At 47.3% G+C, this 19,290-nt stretch overlaps 2 long non-coding RNA genes across 2 annotated transcripts in view; one reads left to right on the top strand and one right to left on the bottom strand.

The window, feature by feature from the left end:
• The first annotated feature begins 1,410 nt into the window (after positions 1-1,410).
• LOC131499421 (uncharacterized) lies at positions 1,411-12,761 on the top strand. Its single transcript, XR_009255868.1, has 2 exons — positions 1,411-1,885; positions 12,559-12,761. It is a non-coding gene; the product is annotated as an uncharacterized LOC131499421 (long non-coding RNA).
• Positions 12,762-16,543: 3,782 nt separating this feature from the next.
• Positions 16,544-19,290, bottom strand: part of LOC131499222 (uncharacterized) — a 28,650-nt gene continuing 25,903 nt past the window's right edge. The window contains exon 2 of the long non-coding RNA XR_009255762.1: positions 16,544-18,582. This is a non-coding gene — a long non-coding RNA (uncharacterized LOC131499222). The remainder of the gene's footprint in view (positions 18,583-19,290) is intronic.

Genomic DNA, 19,290 nt, shown 5'->3' with positions numbered 1-19,290 from the left:
GACTTTCTAGCTGTGCTTTTTATTGATCTGTAATTACTTTAGTTAGAGTGTCTTACCTCTTCCTTCACACTACCTTAGAAGGTCATTAGGTCACAAGTGTTTCCACACACAGGGACGCACACACCCACGTATGTACGTGAGTGTATATATATCTATGACATTATATATGTATGTACATATATGAAGCATTATGTATGCATATATATGAGGCAGTGTGTGTGTGTGTATGTGTGTGTGTGTGTGTGTGTGTGTGTGGCATTACCTATACCTATGTATATTCTGAAAGGGAGCCAAGGTCTGAGTAGGGGGTTGGAGCTAAGGGCACTGGTGGGCACAGGCTGATGTGTGCCTATATGTATAATAAGTGGAGAACAAATACACAACTATTTGAGAATGTAACTTACTGTATTCAAGTTTACTGTACTCCTCTGCTGACTTTTCATTGTGTATTCAGTGGACACGATCTCACCGAGGAGGCCAAAGATTTTGATATCCGTTAAGGCTGCTTCGGCAATCTGATTCCGGTTGTGCAAAAATATGCAGTCTCAGAATGATCTAGAACGTGGTTTTCAACTCAGCAATACCGACACTTGGGGGCCGACAATGTCCGGTGCATTAGAGATGTTCTGTAGCATGCCTGGCCTCTACCCACAAGATTCCAGTAGCACCTCCCCAAGCCCGCTCCAGGCCATGACAATCACAACTGTCCCCTGGGGGACAAACCAGGCAGCTGGGAACCTCTATTCTAGAAGAATCCAAGCTTCGGGCTTAGAGCAGCTGTTTTGGCCCAAACAGTTTTTCTTCTTCTTGGGCTCCTCCCATCTGGCACTCGGTATTGGGGATCTTCAGTCCTCCACAGCAGGAAAATTTTAGAAAGCTCTAGACTATAGTAGACACATTCTGGAAATTAGAACTTTCCCCAAATCCCAGGTTCAGAAACAGGGAAACAGAGACCCAGAGAGGAGAAGGAGCTTACACATGGGCATTCAGAGAGCCAGGAACTGGGTGCCAACCGTTCCCTAGTTGGCAAGGTACCTTATCTTCTCTGTCTCTCCATCTCTGAGTCTCTCACACACGCACACCCGTCCTCTTTTCCCGTCCGACCCCGGCAGTTTGCATGGATTGGGGCTAACACAAATTCAAGGCAAGAAAGGAGGCGCTAGTCCACTGACTAATCAAATACACATAAAAGCTCCTTCTGAACTATAATTACGTTTGTTCGCTCCTTGGGTTGATTTATTTTTTATTTTAATTGTCAGCCCTGCTCCACCATGATGCTAATAGAAATGTTATTGCAGCCAATATGCGCTAAAATGATGTCTAAAGATTATTAATGAAAGCAATAAGAAGGTGTCTTCATAATAAGTCAGCATTAACGGAGTAATTCATTTTACCTGATGTAATTGGATTGTAGCGTCTCAATAGCCTGGGACTTCCTCCTAATTGGGATTAGCTACAGCTTCCTCCTTTTAGGAGAACATTTAACTCTTCCTTTTCTACTTTCCAGTTTTTTATGAAGTCATTAAATGTGAACCGTTGGGCATTTCGGGAAAGGGAGCCAAGATCTGAGTAGACGCGGGGTGGTGAGGGGAAGGGGCGGAGCCTAGGTCACCGAGGGCCCCAGGCCGGGAGAGTCAGTCCTGCCCTCCTCCCTTCCTTCTCCATCCTCCCTGCCAGCCCCTCCTCCTTCCTCCTCCCCATGCTCAGCTTCCTCAGCCCCGCCTCTTCCTGTTCACCAACCCTTCCGATTCTTCGGGAAGGAGTCTGGGATCTTAGGGTGGAAGTGAGGCCAAAACCATGCTATGTGAGGCTCGATTTAGCCAGCGGCCCCTGGCCTGTGAAGAGGAAACTCCGATCTAGGTCCTGCCGGGTTCCCGGGATTCAGGTCGGTCTCCGGGCCCCGTGGAACAGCTCCAGAGCAGCCTTGTTTTCCTGGTGAGGAAATCGGGGCTCCGGCACCAGACCCAGGCTGTCCACCTGCTTTGCCCTGAAACGCCACCCCCCCCCCCCCCTCAGGCAGCCAAGAATGTTCGGGCAGATTTCCCCAGGTTGGGGAATTCATGGTACAGGAAAGGATTTTAAGGGGGTGCAGAGACCAAGAGTGTTTACTGAATATGACTTTTAATGAGAGTTGGGGGGAAAGACGAGCATCGGACACTGAGCAGCAGAGCCAGAGGCAGTAGATAGTCGCAATAACCGTCACCTTCCTCTTCCTCCTCCTCCTCGTCGTCATCTCAACAGCAGGCGCCACATATCGAGCCATTATCCCTTGCCAGGCACAGCGCACTTGCCAGGCGTCATGTCATTTAACCTTTACAGCCCTTCCCCCACCTTCTCGTCATCTCTACTATGTATGCGGAGGCACAGAGCACGCAAGCAAGTTGCCCAAGCTCACACAGCATTGCCAGGCAGCCTGAAGAAATAGATTAGGATGATGGTTCTGGGCTCAGAGGCCGGGAGATAGTCAGGCTACAGTCCCAGGGCAGGGAGGACATCGCTGCTGAAACCCTGTCAGCACTGCCGCCCGTGGCTTCCACTGACCTTTGGCCAGGCTGTGGCGGCCAATGCCAGACAGCCCTCTACTCTGTCCCCCGCTTGGGATCCCAAAATCCCCCTCCAGAGCTTGGGCAAGAAATATCTGTTTGGGTAGGCCTACGTATCATGGTCCCAGACACAAGGGCAGATGGGAAGGTGATTGTTTCTGCAGTAGTACACGGTCTCTGTCCCGTGAGCCGTGAAACGATGAAGAATTCTGGAACACGGCTGTTCTCAAACTTTTCCATCTCAGGATCCCTTTGCATCTCAAAAATTATTACTGTTGAGGAACCCAAAACCTTGTGTTCAGGGGAGTTATTTCTCTTGCTATTTTACCACGTTAGAAATTAAGAATGAGATGGGGTGCCTGGGTGGCTCGGCCGGTTGAGCAGCCGACCTCAGCTCAGGTCACTATCTCGTAGTCCGTGAGTTCGAGCCCCGCATGGGGCTCCGGGCTGACAGCTCGGAGCCTGGAGCCTGTTTAGGATTCTGTGCCTCCCTCTCTCTCTGCCCCTCCCCTGTTCATGCTCTGTCTGTCTCTGTCTCAAAAATAAATAAACGTTAAAAAAAAATTTAAAAAAAAGAAAGAATGAGAAATATTTATTAATTTATTGACATATCTACATAATAACAATAATGAAGCGTGCCACTGTTTTATAGCCTTATAAACATAGAATGGTCTCCGGGGAAACTCCCCTAAAGGCTCACGAGAGTGACAATTGAAAAAAATGGCAAATAACATTTTAGCATGACCATGGAAATAATGGGTAGGCTTCTGGAACCCCCAGGGGTTCCTTGGCCTCACTTTGAGAACCACCGCCCGAAGACACAGAGCAACTTCAGCGATCAGATAAAATCCAATACCGAGCTGTGTCCCCTGCCCGCCCCCCTGTGACCCTCCTGAGGCTGAGCTCCTCCCACTCTTTCGCCCCACGTGTGGGCACGGCTTCCCTAGCCTATAGCCCTGCCACCTGTGGGAGCTATCTGCAGACAGTGCCGGACAGACATAGAATTTTCTGGAGCGCTTGGTATTCCGTTAAAGTGGGGAAGAAGCTCTCCCTTCATTTTCTGTGGTCCTGCTGTGTGCTGGGCACAGAACCAGGCCCCGGGGACAGAGTAGCGGATTCGGCATGGCCCCTTGCGGACAAGCTAACAAATGGTCGCACCGCCCCAATCCGGTGCTCTGATTAAAGCAAAGGGTGCTGGGGACCCCAAGGGGGGAGCAGCGTGTTGACCTGGGTCGGGAGCCACAGGCTCTGTCTGCGGGAATACTCTTGCCCAAGTCTCCCTTCAACCCCAGGGAAGGTTGAATGCCTCCTCAACTCCTCCTCTGTGTTCGCCTCTGCGCAAGTCAGGCTGCTTAGGGATCACCCACTCCTCCCAAGTCTACCGGATGAGGACAAGCAGTAAGGGCAGGAGACTCGAGGCCCCAGTGGGCAGCCCGCAACCAATGACGGATGGGGAGTCAGCACCCCGGCCCCCTTGTCCTTGGGTGGTCGGTAACTCTGAAGAGCGCTCCCCACAGTGTCCCCGAAGTCCTCAGAGAGCCACAGGGTCACCTGCTCAATTACACACTTTTTGTGGGGTCCCTCCTTCTCCTGCCTCACTTCCCCACTGTCCTGCTGGCATTTCCCGGGGCCATCTTCCCAATAAACTATTTGCATACGAACCCTTATCTCGGGATCTGCCTCTGGGGAAAACAGAAGATGGGGTTTAACGGATTTTCAGATGCTCCAGCACAGAAGTCTAGCCCAGCACGTTTGGGTGATCCTTTGACAGCGTCTGGGTTCCCACAAGACTGGAAGTGCCTTGGCGAGAGAACCATGACTCTGTTCATTATTGAATCCTTAGTACTGAACACAGGTTTTGGCCCACGGTTGTCCCCCTTGGGAGAACACTTGTTGACTGACTGAGCGGTCAAGATGATTAAATGCATGAAACCCTTCACACTATTCTCCAGCTGTCCTAGAAAGGCCAGCTGCCATTGTCACAGAAACCTTGTTGCTGGGGCAGGGGTTGGCACACATTTTCTGTGAAGGACCAGGTAGTAAATATTTCAGGCTTTAGTGCTGCTGACACAGCCTCAGTTGCTGCCATAACTATTCAGCGTGGCTGTTGTAGCACGAAAGCAGCCATACGCGATATGTATGTCCCAATAAAGCTTTATCGACAGAAACAGACGGTCGGAATTTGGCCCGAGCGCCACAGTTTGCTGACTTTAGTCCAGGATACAGATGTTAGTCATTCCGTGCGTGGCGTTATTTAAAGCATTATGTTTGGTTCTCACGGCGGACAGCTGTCCTCCTTCCGAGAACCCTCCCCAGGCCCCTCCGCAGCTCCACCCTTCCCCTCCCTCGCTGTCCACGAGCTCTTCTGAAGTGAGTGCGGATCACCTCAGGGCCTTAGGGCCGTGGCTCTGGCCCTTCTTGCATGTCTCGTGACCCGTTGCCCTGTTGGTACCTACAGCTGCTATTTTCATGATCTGTTTGCTGGCCTTGGTCAGGGCCTGAGGTCCTCCCTTACGACCCAGCCAGCCCTACCTCGGCCGTGTTGGTCTCTGGAACCCCAACTTTCAGCCGCATCCCCCATTTTGCCCTGAACTTATGCTGTTCACTCTGAGCCCTCCGCAATGAGGTCACCTGGCTCCTTTCTTGGCAGCTTCATTGCAAGTCTGTCTCAGGCAGCTTGGGCTGCATAACAAATATCACCCCGCGCCCCCAACTGGTGGCTTAAACAACAGAGGTTTGGTGTTTTAAAATAAAATTTCTTTTTGCAATTCTGGAGGCTGAAAGTCCAAGATCAAGGCGTTGGTAGGTTTGGTGTCTTCTGAGGCCTCTCTCCTTGGTTCGCAGATGTCCACCTTCTTGAGGAGCCCTCACTCGACTTTTCTCTGTGTGTGCAGGTCCCTCGTATCTCTCTGTCCCCAAATTTCCTCCCCTTATAGGAACACCTGTCATACTGGAATAGGACCCACATTCTGAAGTCATTTTAGCTTCATCGCCTCTTTAAAGAGCCTATCTCCAAACACAGTCACGTACAGGGGTTAGGACTTCAACGTAATTTTAGGGGTCACAATTCAGCCCACGACAGGGACAGCTGGCTAAGTTCCACATCCCCTGTTGGGAACTTTGGATCCTTCTAGCGCCTGATGGGAGACAAAAGGGCTCAGAAGGCTAGCTCACATCTCTCCCCATCTAACCGTCTCATGACTTCCCTTTAAGTCTACTGCATTACCCACCTTGAAACAGGGACATCCGTGTTTAGTGATCTCTGATTTCCAAGTAAGAATTAGGGCACCAGCTCTCCCTGTTTAGTTTTTTCCCCTCAACCCAGCACCCTTACCTCTGGGATTTGGGTCCTGAGAGAGGAGTCCAGACATATCCCGCTGTCTTCTGTTCCAGAATAGCATTGTGGATATTAGCGTTTGGAACTAGTGGGCCTGCCTTCAAATCCAGCAAGATCTTTAAACTTCCAGTCTTCTGGTTAATACCTATGTGTCCTGAGCACGTTGCTTTTCCCCTCTGAGCCTCCATTTACTCCTCTGTATATTGGGATGATAGAAAAAGCTACCATGAGGGGTGACTGAGACGATGCATATAAAGTGGGTTTACACATAACAGATATGAAATAATACTATAAGCCAGGTAAACAGTCAGACGATAAACCCGATCATGTAGATAAAGGGGCTGCCGTAGGGCCTGCCATGCATACGAGCACAGCTTCTAGAATGCTCGTGGAGGTCCCCGCAAGACGGGGCGATGAAGTGCCGAGTGAGTACTGGCGATTCCGTGGCGAGGAAGAATTTTGGAGCAGCCCAAATGTCAGATCTAGGTCTGGAAGCGACGCCGCGGCCCCAGGGAGATTAGATTCCTGCCCAGGAACCAGGAAGAGCTGGGACAGCATCTCTCGGGTGCTGAGCACACAGAAGACAGAGGCCGCCTGTCTCTCTCGGCTGTGTATTTAGGAAGAAAACCAGGAATTGGTGTTTGGGGCCGTCAAGATGCCAAGGAGGACTCGCTGCCAGGCCAAACCTGGGTTCCGTCCAAAAGCCACTTGCAAAGACAGCAGGGAAAACGCGGTGGTCACAGGCCAGCCCGCGATGATGGAGGCTTCCCCTTCTTCCCTGTTCCATCAACCCGGAGTCTGGCTGTTGGAGGGCATCGGGGGCTTGGGGAGTGGGGAGTCTCCTGGTCTCCACTCGAGAGGTTTTCCTTCCTTGGGGGCTGTGGCGGGAATCAGCAGCGTCTGGGGGCGGGGGGCGCAAGGAAGGAAGTGACGCTCCCCACCCTGAGCTCCCCGCGGCCCCCCCCCCCGTTACGGCCACAGCTGTGATGCTGAACCTCAGATTGTCCCACTATTGATCCCCCTCCCATAATGAACTGTAACAACAACTCCATTACTCTGTGCTCGCCCATTGGCTGAGGATAATATAAAATTAGCCAGCGTGCATGGGGCCTCTCAGGATCGATTTTCCTACTCAGATTACTTGTTACGAAAGAATAGAGCTGTCTCCCCCATAACTGAACAAGTTAACTCCTTGTCTCATAAAATGTAAGCCAGTATTGATTAGCTGTTGTGGCACACAGAGGGGGGCTCGGAGGGGGTGGGAGACCCAAGGTGTGGGGATGGTCTCCCCCCCGCCCCCCACCTCGTGACGCTGCCCCCCATTAGCTTCCGTGGTTGGGGCATCAGCCTGAGGCTGGATCCCTGGTCTAAATGGAACTATGGGGAGTGGGTCTCTGAACCCCAGTTTAATGCCCTCAGCCCCTGCCTTTCCCTACCAAGGACGTTAATACCTGTCAGAACACTTGAGGCTTTGGGTTCAAGTCCTGGCTGTGCCCAATGTTAGCTGTATGACCTTGGACCGGCTCCCCGGCCCCTCTGAGCCTCTGTTCATGCGGATAGTAGCAATAACCACCTTGGAGTATTTCTGCAGAAGACTGGATGAGCCAACCCACGCACGAAGCCAGGGACACTGGGCAGAGGCATCCACATTTTTGTCAGTAACAGAAACCCATCAAGGTGACGTACGACCTAGAGAAACACACCCGGTTTTCTGCTGGGTGAGCGAGTGGAGCCTTCAAGGAGCGGGGGCAGAAAGTTCGGCCGTAAACACCTCTGACCGTCTTTCGTGTGTGGCCAGAAGCCGCCGGCGTCGTGCCAGGCAGGCTTACTCGGGCATGTGTTCCAACGGCGCAGCTGACTTGTCGCTCCGGAAAGGGAGAGGCTCACCTCGCTGACCACAGCAGCCCGCCGGCCCCACACCTGACCCCCACCCCGGCCCCAGCTATCACTGCTCCGTCATCGCACACAGCCTCCCAGACGGGGCCGGAGGGCTCGTGTTCGCTGGGTTTGGGACCCCCGTCCCGAGGCCCGCACATCAATCGGCGGTGAGCGACGGTGCCCAGGCGAGTCTAGTTGTCAGGGCTATCATCTTCTACCGACATCGGCCGGGATGTCGGCGGGGAGGACGGGGCGGGAGGCAGTGAGGACAAGGTGGCGAGCCCCAGCCCGGACCCCAGGTCCGGGCTCTTGGTGTATGCTCATGGCAAACAGTAGCCATCACTTACGGTGTGGACAGGGTGACTTGGCCTGTAGACAGGTGCGAGGCATAAGGCTCGTTCTGCAGTTGGGACCAACAGTAAACTCACTCAGGAATTACTTCCTTAGTAGCCGTGCAAATGGGGAATTCTTGTTCTGATAATAATATCAATAATAATAATGTGAACCCTTAGCATGTGGGCTCACTATAGGCCGGGCTCTGTTCTCAACACTTAGCCAGCGTCCCCTGGTAGAATTTTGCCGGCAGCAAAAACAGGTGACGTTATCGTCGTATCAGGCATCACTTTGTTGAGACCTGCTCTGAGGATATCCTACAGGAATGTTCTGGGACCACACAAGCTTCCAGGCTGTGAGCGTCGTGACGGACCCATTCCTAATAATGACGGTCAAAGGAGGCCAGCCGCAGACCAGCAAGTCTCCCGGAAGTACTGAAACGCGCAAAGTGTTTCGTGGTGCCGTGCTCCCTAGCCAAGGCACCGCCTCCTATGCTTGCTTTAAAAAAAAAAAAAAAAAAAAAAAAAAAATTTTAATGTTTGTTCATTTTTGAGAAAGAGGAACAGCGTGCAAGCGGGGGAGGGACGGAGACAAAACCGGAAGCAGACTCCAGGCTGTCAGCACAGAGCCCCGACGCGGGGCTCGAACTCACGGACTGTGAGATCACGACCTGAGCTGACGTCGGACGCTTACCCGACTGAGCCACCCAGGCGCCCCTGCGTTTGCTTTTCTTGACAAGTACTCGTACGTCCAGCGCGTGTGCAATGCATAGTGAAGAGAAGGCGGCAGGGAGCTTGGATTCTTGCCCGTCTCTCCTTTCCCCCCACCAATAAACTGAGTGACCTGGTACAGTCCCCTTCCCCCCATGCTCAGCCCCAGCTGCCCTAAATTCGAGTTGGTTTGGAGAGGGGCTCCTGAACATGCCACCCGGCCTTGACCTTTGGTTGTGTCTTTGCACAGAGAGTCGTAGAAGGCACCCTTCCCCTATGCCCTTTGGTTTTGCCATTGCACCCGTGTCCCCACTCTTTCATTGCAAGCTTTTGCTCTGTATTTTCATTGTGAAAGTCGTATGTGGTAAATTCAAGCGGCGGAAGAGGGAACACAATGCAAAAAGATCTGTCATTCCAGATCTTTCTCCAGAGGCAGCCAGCCCTACCTTATATGTGGTATTTCCAGACAGTTTCTAAACAGAGGCAAGTGCGTGTGGGTGTGTGGTTTTAAAAATATCGAGTTCGTGATGCTTGTTTTGTACTTTGCGTCCTAAAACCTTTTTCAAAATTAGTTTTGGGGCCTCCTAGGTGGCTCAGTCAGTTGGAGTCCAACTCTTGATTTCGGCTCAGGTCATGATCCCAGGGCTGTGGGATCGAGCCCCATGCTGGGTTCTGTGCTGGGCATGCATTCCGCTTAAGATTCCCTCCCTCTGCCCCTCTCCCCTGCTCCTGTTCTCTTTTTTTCTAAAACAAACCAAAAAAATAATAATAATAAAACATGAAAATAATTTTGGATTCAAATAAAAGTTATAAAAATAGTATGAGTTTACACAGACGCTTCACCCAGCTTCCCTCTATGTTAACAACGTATGCAGCCATAGTTCAGTGATCAAAACTGGGAAATTAACAGTAATACAAAACTATTAATTCAGCTACAGACCTTATTCGAATTTGATCAATCATTCTTCTGACATTAGGATATTGATGTCCCAGGATTCAATTCAAGATCCCACAGGGCATCCAGAGCTTTTGAGTTTCCCACCTGTGACAATTCCTCAGTCTTTCATGACCTTTGAAGAGCGCGGATCAGGCAGTATGTGGAAAGTCTGTTCATTTGGATTTGTCTACTGTTTTCTCATGATTGGACTGAGATCATGCAAATTTGAGGCACAGATACCGCGGTAGCGACGCCGTGTCCTTCTCCGTGCGGTACATCCGGGGTGGGGGGGGGGGTGTGATGTTGACGTGACGTTCTCTGGGGCTACCAAACAAAGGTGCCTTCTTTTGACAACATGTCACTTCCCTCCCCCGGCTTCTCATTGTACTATGGAAAAAGTCGCAAGTCCTTAGCAAGGTCCACCAGGGGCCGTATGATAGGCCCCTGCATGCAGTCTCGCTTATGTTCAAGACGGCTGGCCTCTTTGTGGTCTGGGAAGGAACTAAGATCTCCCTTCTCTGAGGCTTTGGCACTTGCTAGTCCCTCTGCAGAATGTTCTTCCTCGAGGCCGACTTCTTGTCCTCATTTGGGATTTGGCTCCAAATGTCACCTCTTCCAAGAAGTCCTCCCTGATTCCCCAGGCACCCGGTTCTTTCTCACACAGTATTCTATTTTATTATTTTCACAGACTTATCGCAGCCCAAAACGCTTCCTTATTTATGTTTTTCTTAGCACTAGCTCCAGGATGTGAGCTCCCCAAGGACAACGACTTGGCCTCCCTTCTTTGTTTACCTTTACATTCTAAGGATTCTTGGGCTTTAATGTAAAGGAGGATGTGCCAGGCACGGAGCCTGGAGGGTGTGAGAAGTTGCAAGAAGGCAGGTGGTCAGGGTCCCCCCTAAAAATAGGGCAATGTCTTTTCAGAAACTGAACAAAACGGTGAAATTGTGATGGCTTGTATCAGTCACTTAGCTGCTCTATCTAGACTCACCGATGGTGCTGCTTGGCTGATGTTCCACGTTGAACTTGGACTATGGAGCCTTTTGGGGTACTTGGGTTGAAAAACCCTATACCAGCCCTTTTCCCCAAAGGCCCCACCCCAGAGCCCCGAGATTGTGTTGGATCAGGTCTCCCCTGCCGTGGCCACCAGTAAATTCAGCTCAGCCCTAGCGATGTCCCAGAGCTGTTATTTTTCCTTGGTCAATCCCCAGTTCCTGGCACGGAGAAATGCTCCATAAATGTTGGAAGCAAGAATGAAAGAGAGGCAGGGAGAAAGGAAGGATGAAACGGATCGAGAAAGGGAGGGAGGGAGGGAGGAAGGAAGGGAGAAAGAAAGGAAGGAAGGAAGGAAGGAAGGAGGGAGGGAGGGAGGAAGGAAGGAAGGAAGGAAGGAAGGAAGGAAGGAAGGAAGGAAGGAAGTTAGTTGCCTTAGACTAGATGTTGGCGGAGGCCTGAGCCCACAAGGAGTTGGGCTTTTTTTTTTTAAACTGAGTGTGGTTCTTAGGTTCTTGCTATGAATCTAAACAACCACATTTACTCATTTCAGATAAGGCTCTGGATAGCCTTACTCTTGATTTCGTATGCAACTAATTCCTCATAAGCACACAAGTAATAGATGCCTATCGTAGAAAAAGCTGGGAGACAGATAGAAACCAAAAGAAAATGAAATTATACATATATCCTCACTCTCACTCCTGTGATGATGACTGTTGTTTATTTCATGTCTGTTGTTGTAGACTGTTTTTCTATTTGGATGCAATACACACACACACACATACACACGCATTTAACCTAAACGGGACAATATTATTCATTCTATTTTGTGACCTTCTTTTTTTTACTCGGCATTATACTTGGGACACCTTTCCTTGTCAGCGGGTATACATCCTAAATCACCTTTTGTAAAATCTACCCACGGTGATATTTTCCAAACTGTAGCTCATGACTCTTCAGTGGGTAAGAACACGAATTTAGTGAGTCAAGATCAATATTTAAAATAAATGAGACAGAAAAGAATAGGGCTGGGTGGAATAGAAAAATCGGATGTGTTGCGTGAGGGAAGATAAGTATCTGTGCAACGATTCTGCGTGGTTAAACAAATGGGTGCATACTGGGTTGTGATAGAATATGTATTTCTTTTTTTTTTTTTTTTTTAATTTTTTTCAACGTTTTTTAATTTATTTTTGGGACAGAGAGAGACAGAGCATGAACGGGGGAGGGGCAGAGAGAGAGGGAGACACAGAATCGGAAACAGGCTCCAGGCTCCGAGCCATCAGCCCAGAGCCTGACGCGGGGCTCGAACTCACGGACCGCGAGATCGTGACCTGGCTGAAGTCGGACGCTCAACCGACTGCGCCACCCAGGCGCCCCTAGAATATGTATTTCTTATGTGAATTCCAGTCGAAAGAGTTTGAAAACTTCTCATTTGCTGCCAATAGGATTCGTCAGAATCTATTGAGCACATACCCTATTCTCGAATGTTTTTGTTGTTTGTCATTGAATTTCTCATATTTGTCGAATTACTTCCTTCCTTAGGATTTCTAATGCAACTGGAGTGGGTCATAAGGGTGTATCCATTTTTAATGTGTCTTCCAGAAAGAAGGAGCCAATGTAGGTTTCTACCAGCTGAGTATGCGAACACCTGTTTACCCATTTTCTGGCCTTCACTCAGTTTTATTGTCTTTTAATACTTGCCAAATTAAGGTTATTAAGGACAGTATTCCATGTTCCAGGCTCTATGTGAAGTGTGTCATCCGCTCATTAGCTCCTTGGATCTTATGTTAACCTTCTGAAATTCGTGCTGTTTGCTCCATTTTGCAGATAAGAAGCTGAGGCTGGAAAAGGTTAAGATCCTGGCAGAGAGAGGATTTGTACTCCTGTCTGACTGCAAAGACCACGTGCGCCCATTACCGTTCTCAGCGGAGCCTCTGATTGACACGGTTCATACGTAGCCCATACCTGGAAAGACTGGAATCTTCCATATGTCTATCACATAGCACCAATTAAAAATGGTTTCAAATACATTTTGATGGTTCTTCAGAGTCCTTACAGTGTATCGTCTGGGATTCAGAGTCCAGAGCTTGGCCCTGGGATATATATATATACACATATATGTGTGTGTGTGTGTGTGTGTGTGTGTGCATCTATATATATCTTAATATATATATATATATATCATAATATATCTTATATATATTTATATCTATCTATATATCTATATCTTATATAGATATATATATCTTATATATACATATAAATATATACCTTACATACACATATAAATATATATTATATATATCTTTTTTTTTTAATTTTTTTTGAACATTTATTTATTTTTGAGACAGAGAGAGACAGAGCATGAACGGGGGAGGGTCAGAGAGAGGGAGACACAGAATCTGAAACAGGCTCCAGACTCTGAGCTGTCAGCACAGAGCCCGACGCGGGGCTCGAACCCACGGACCATGAGATCATAACCTGAGCCGAAGTCGGCCGCTTAAGCGACTGAGCCACCCAGGCGCCCCTATATTATATATATCTTAAAATGGGTTGTGCATTTTCCAGGGATGTTCCTGGGGGATACGGAAAACCACAGCATAAACAAGACAACATCTTCCTGAAGCCTTAATTTAATGAGTAATTTGAGGGAAAATGTTATTTTTATACTAGGATGATCACTAGTTTGCCATGGAGTACAATATTTTTATTTTGATTTATTTTTAAATTTATTTATTTTTGAGAGACAGAGAGAGAGAGAGAATGAATGGGGGAGGGCAGAGAGAAAGGGAGAGAGAGAGAGAGAGAGAGAATCCCAAGCAGGCCCTGCCCAGTCAATGTGGAGCCTGACACAGGGCTTGAATTCACAAACCGTGAGATCATGGCCTGAGCCAAAACCAAGAGTCAGATGCTTAACCGACTGAGCCACCCAGGTGCCCCCACCGTGGAGGACAATATTTTTAAAATTAAAACACAAAACTTCAAAGAAACGTGATCTTGCCACAGACAGGTGTATCAGTCAGTAGAGGCTAGGTTATGCTGTGGTAACAAACAGTTCCAACACTTCAGTGGCTGAAAACAACTGATGTTTGTTTCTCTGTGGCACAACATGTCTATTGCCTGTTGTTTGGGGCTCTGTTATGCTGGATCCTCTCTACGCGATCCGGGAACAACCCCCACTGAGAACAGTGTTGCTATGGGTAAGAATGTGCTCTGGAGGGTATCATGCCAATAGTTTTAGATCCTTAGCCCAGAAGTGCCTTCACCTTACCCCTTTTTTGGCCAGGGCTAGTCACATTGTCCTACCCAACCACAAAGGAGCAGGAAGAGCAATTTTATCATATACCTGACATGGAAAGAGCCGGAATATTTGGGGAAACAGCATAAGAGCTACCACGGTTGTTTGGGCTCTGCCTCCAGACCCACCCTACTTCTTGAGTCCTTGACTGATCTTCCAAGAAAGAACAAAATGTTCTCCAATTAGCTATGAGAAGACAGTATCAGAACTTCTATATCTGCTATTTAAAAAACCCAGCAAGGTAGAAGATGACTTCTCTGTCATGTAATAGAGTGCAGAGATACGCGTTCTAGAACTTGTGTAATAGTCCAAAGTGACCAGGATCCAGGACTGTTCCGTCTTCTTGATCCACTATCATGAATCTACCCAAAGGTTCAAGGAGGCTACTCGAGCTGCAGCCATTATGTTTTTATATTCAGGCCAGCAGGAAAGAATATCTATTTAATATTTTCAACGGTTTTATTGAGATGTAATTCACATGCTATTCAATTCATGCACCTAAGGTATACAATTCAGTGGCTTGTAATATATCCACAGGTATGTACAACCTTTCTCGGTCAATTTGAAAACATTTTTGTCACCTCAAAGATATGTTTTAGCTATTACCCCCCCCCCCCCCCCACACACACACCCTCAGCCTCCCGTAGCCCTAGGCAACCACAAACCTACTTGCTGTTCCTACAGACTTCCCTATTCCGGGAATTCATTTCGTATGAATGGAGTCACGTAATACGTGGTCTCTTGTGAGTGGTTTCTTCCGCTTAGCATAACGTTGTCAATGCATGTTGTCGTATGTATCAGTGTCTCATTCCTTCACCTGGCCAAAAACATTCTGTTGCACGGAGACACCACATTATGTTTATTCATCCATCAGCTGATGGACACTGGGGTTGCTTCCACTGTTTGGTTAATATGAATAATGCTGCTATCAACAAATATTCATGTACAAGTCTCTGTGTAATCGTATGTTTCCGTTTATTTTGGGGATGTACCTAGGAGTAAAATCGCCGGACCGTACAGTAAGTCTATATTTTAATCATGTGAAGAACCATCAGACTGCTTTCCAAAGCAGCTACACCATTTTACGCCCCCCCCCCCCAGCGGTGTATGAAGCCTCCAGTTTTCCCACATCCTCACGACACTTGTTTGTCTGGCTTTTTGATTATAGTCTCCTCGTAGGTGTGGAAGGGTAGCTGCCTGAGGTTTTGATTTGCATTTCTTTGATGACTAATGATGCCCAGCAGTTTTTCATGTACGTATTAGCCATTTCTATGATAGTTTTTGGAGACAGGTTTGTTCATCTCTTTTGCCCATGTTTAAAACTTGTGAGTCTTTACATATTTGTCCCGATAGATATAATTCGTTTTTATGTATCTTAGATACGAGTCCTTATCAGATGTATAATTTGCAAACATTTTCTCCTATTCTGCGGGTTGTCTTTTCACTTTCTTGATGGTGTTCATTGCAGCACAAATCTTTAATTCTGCTGAATTTCAATTTATCTACCTTCTCTCTGTGGTTGGTCACGCTTTAGGTATCATATCTAAGAATTCTTTGCCGAGTGCAGGGTCAGGAAGATTTACTCCTATGTTTTCTTCTGTGAGTTTTATGGATTTAGCTCTTACATTTAGGTCTTTGATCCATTTTGAATTAATTTTTTTTTTAAATTTTTTTTTTTTTTCCCAACGGTTTTTATTTATTTTTGGGACAGAGAGAGACAGACAGAACATGAACGGGGGAGGGGCAGAGAGAGGGAGACACAGAATCGGAAACAGGCTCCAGGCTCCGAGCCATCAGCCCAGAGCCCGACGCGGGGCTCGAACTCACGGACCGCGAGATCGTGACCTGGCTGAAGTCGGACGCTTCACCGACTGCGCCACCCAGGCGCCCCTGAATTAATTTTTTTTTTAATCTAGTGAGGTAAGGATCCAATTTTATTCTTTTGCTTGTGGCTATCAAGTTGTCCCAGGATCATTTTTGAAAATCCTATTATTCCTCCGTTGGATGGTCTCGGCATCCTTGCTGAAAATCAGCAAGGTCACAGGATACCAGATCAGTATGCAACAAATGAAACAATCAATTGTAATGGATACAATTGCAGTGAACAATCTGAAAATTAAGCTAAGAAAACTATTCACTTTGTAATAACAACAAAAAGAATAAAACAGGAATAAATTCAGTGAATAAATAATAAAGCAGATTAAAATGCATTAATGTAATAAATAATTAAAACAATAATATAGGTAACATACCCAATGGAAACTACAAACGTTGTTGAAAGAAATTAAATAAAATCTAAATAACTGAAAAAATATCCCATGTGCATAGGTTGTAGGACTTAACATCACTACAGTGTTTATACTCCCCGAGACTGGTCTACAAATTCATTGTAATCTCTATTAGAATCCTGGCTGACTTCTTTGTAGCAATTGACAAGTAGACTTAAAAAATTCATAGGAATTGCAAGACCCAAAATAGCCAAAATAACATTGGAAAAAACAAACTAGGAGCACCGATGCTTCTAGATTTTATTTAACCATTTTTTTTTCAAGTTTACTTATTTAGAGAGAAAGAGGGCAAGTTTGGGAAGGGGGAGAGAGAGAGAGAAACAGGGAGACAGAGAGAATCCCAAGCAGGCTCTGCACCAGCCTTGTAGAGCCCAATGCAGGGGCTTGAACTCATGAACTGCAAGATCATGACCTGAGATGAAGTTGGACACTTAACCAACTGAGCCACCCAGGCGCCCTTGCTTACTACAAAGCAATGGTAATCAAGGCAGTGTGGTAATGGCACAAGGAGAGACCTATAGAGCATTGGAACAGAGTCGAGTCCCTAAATAAATCACATTTTTTTAATCTAAAATTTGGGAACTAAATGAAGCTTTAACAGTTTTTAAATTTGCTGATTGCACTGGTTTTCTCACTCTGCCCTATGTCACAAAGGTTGTATGTGCTTTGAATCCTACAAAAGATCCTGAGAAGAGTGGACGTCACCACTAGGAGGAATGGATCGCTTCTTTCTTTCTTTTTTTTTTTTTAATGTTTATTTTTGAGACAGAGAGAGACAGAGCGAGAGCAGGGGAGTGGCAGAGAGAGAGGGAGACACAGAATCCAAAGCAGGCTCCAGGCTCCGAGCTGTCAGCCCAGAGCCTGATGTGGGGCTCGAACCCACAAACCACGAGATCGTGACCTGAGCTGAAGTCGGATGCTTAACCGACTGAGCCACCCAGGTGCCCCAGATCGCTTATTTCTTATTCATTTTTTCTTCTTTCAGTACATTTTGAGTTGTATTTTCCATGTGTCGCAAGTTAATTGGATTTACAGGTGATCTTACGTCGTTTAACTACATCAGACTTCCCAAAAAGGACAAGTGGCTGAAGACGATTCCCAGGGAGAGACCACAATTAAAGTTCATAATGAGAATGCCAGCAGAAGCGAGGAAGAGTGTGGAGGGGCCATCACGCCCTCTTCCCTCACCCGGGCCTTTGACCGGCTGTAGTGTGAGATCAAAACGATGGTTATCTAATAAGATCTGAAAGACACTGGTCAAAAACCACTGAAATTAACCAAAAGATCATTTGAAATTTGGATTTACATCCCTACTGTTGACACCTCGCCCCCTCAGAGCCCAGGGGATAGTGGGCTCTGAGATATTAGCTAGTGATAGTATGATACCCTCACAATTAGAAAAAACATTAAAAATAACAGCTCATTTTATCCCATCATTTCACAACTTCATTCTTTGTATATGTGCATTCAGATACATTTATTCCTTTACTGGGCAGAGCATTAGTCTGGAGACCGTGCATTAATCAAGAATGCAATTATGTTGCTCTCATGGAGCTGACATGCTCCGGGGGAGAGGCCGACAATGAAGAAAAAGCATAGAGAATATAATGTTCATTATACATATTTGTTCAGAAGTGTGCGTATATGTGCGTGTGCCCGCAACGTTTTTCTCTTTGTGGTTCACGATCATTAAAATTTGGTAACCACAAGTCCGGATATTTAAACAGCATCCTTTGCCATGAATGATACCTTGAAGGAAAAGTTTGGGAGGTACCAACATGGAACCTAACTCCTGAATAATGGTGGCTTAACATCCCTTCTGTCTTCCTGACGCTTCCTTCTGTCCGCCTTCCTGCTCTTGTATTATCTTGGACAAAATAAAATTCCAAGAACCAGCATTTCGATTGTTTTGCTATACGTGTCAGTTATCTACAAATGTGTAAAAAATGACTACAAACCGAGCAGCTTAAAACAATAGACGCCTATCTTCGCCCAGTTTCTGTGGGTCAGGAATCCAGGCACAGTTAGTGAGCTCTTCTGCTTCAGGGTTGAGTGAAGGGGTTGGTCAGACTACGGTTTCATCTGAAGCCTTGACTGGGGAAGGACGTTTCCGCAAGCTCACCTGATTGTGGGCAGAATTCCGTTCCCAGGGGCCGTTGGAGTGAGGGTCTTAGTTTCTAACTGGCTGTTGGCCAGAGATCACCTTCAGTTCTCTGCCACGTGGGCCTCTCCAACGTGGTGGCCTGCTTCAGCGACACGTGCAAGCTTAGAAAACAATAGAGAAAGTTCGCTAAGAGGCAGGATCCATATTTGTATGTAACCTGATCATGAAATGACATCCTGTCACCTTTGATGTACTCTTCTTTTTTTTCTAATTTTTTTTTTAATGTTTATTTATTGTTGAGAGACAGGGAGAGACAGAGCATGAGCGGGGGAGGGGCGGAGAGATAGGGAGACACAGAATCCGAAGCAGGCTCCAGGCTCCGAGCGGTCAGCACAGAGCCTGACGCAGGGCTCGAACCCACAAACTGTGAGATCATGACCTGAGCCGAAGTCGGACACTCAACCGACTGAGCCACCCAGGCACCCCTTCTTTTTTTTTTTTTCTTTTTAAAATTAAACTTTGGATTTTGAGACAATTACAGGTTCACATGCAGCTATAAGAAATAACACAGAGAGACCCCTTGTGCCTGTTAACCAGTTCCCCCCAAAAGGCAACACCTTGCAACGTCATGACTAGGGTATGGACACTGATACGGTCAAAATACCAAACATTTCCACAATCACAGGGGTTCCTCATACTTGCCCCAGTAGCCGCATCTATTTCCCTCCCTTCCCCACCCCCTCTTTAGCCCCTGACAACCATCCATCGGTTCTCCATTTCCATAATTTTGTCACTTGACGAATGTTAAATAAATGTAGTCATGTAGTATACACCTACCTTTTAAAATCTCTTTTTTGGGGGGGTGGGTC

This window comes from Neofelis nebulosa, chromosome 17 (assembly GCF_028018385.1).
Source record: "Neofelis nebulosa isolate mNeoNeb1 chromosome 17, mNeoNeb1.pri, whole genome shotgun sequence".
Classification (NCBI taxonomy): domain Eukaryota; kingdom Metazoa; phylum Chordata; class Mammalia; order Carnivora; family Felidae; genus Neofelis; species Neofelis nebulosa.
The sequence above is the reverse complement of the archived record's forward strand: the minus strand, read 5'-3'. Positions and strand labels throughout refer to the sequence as shown.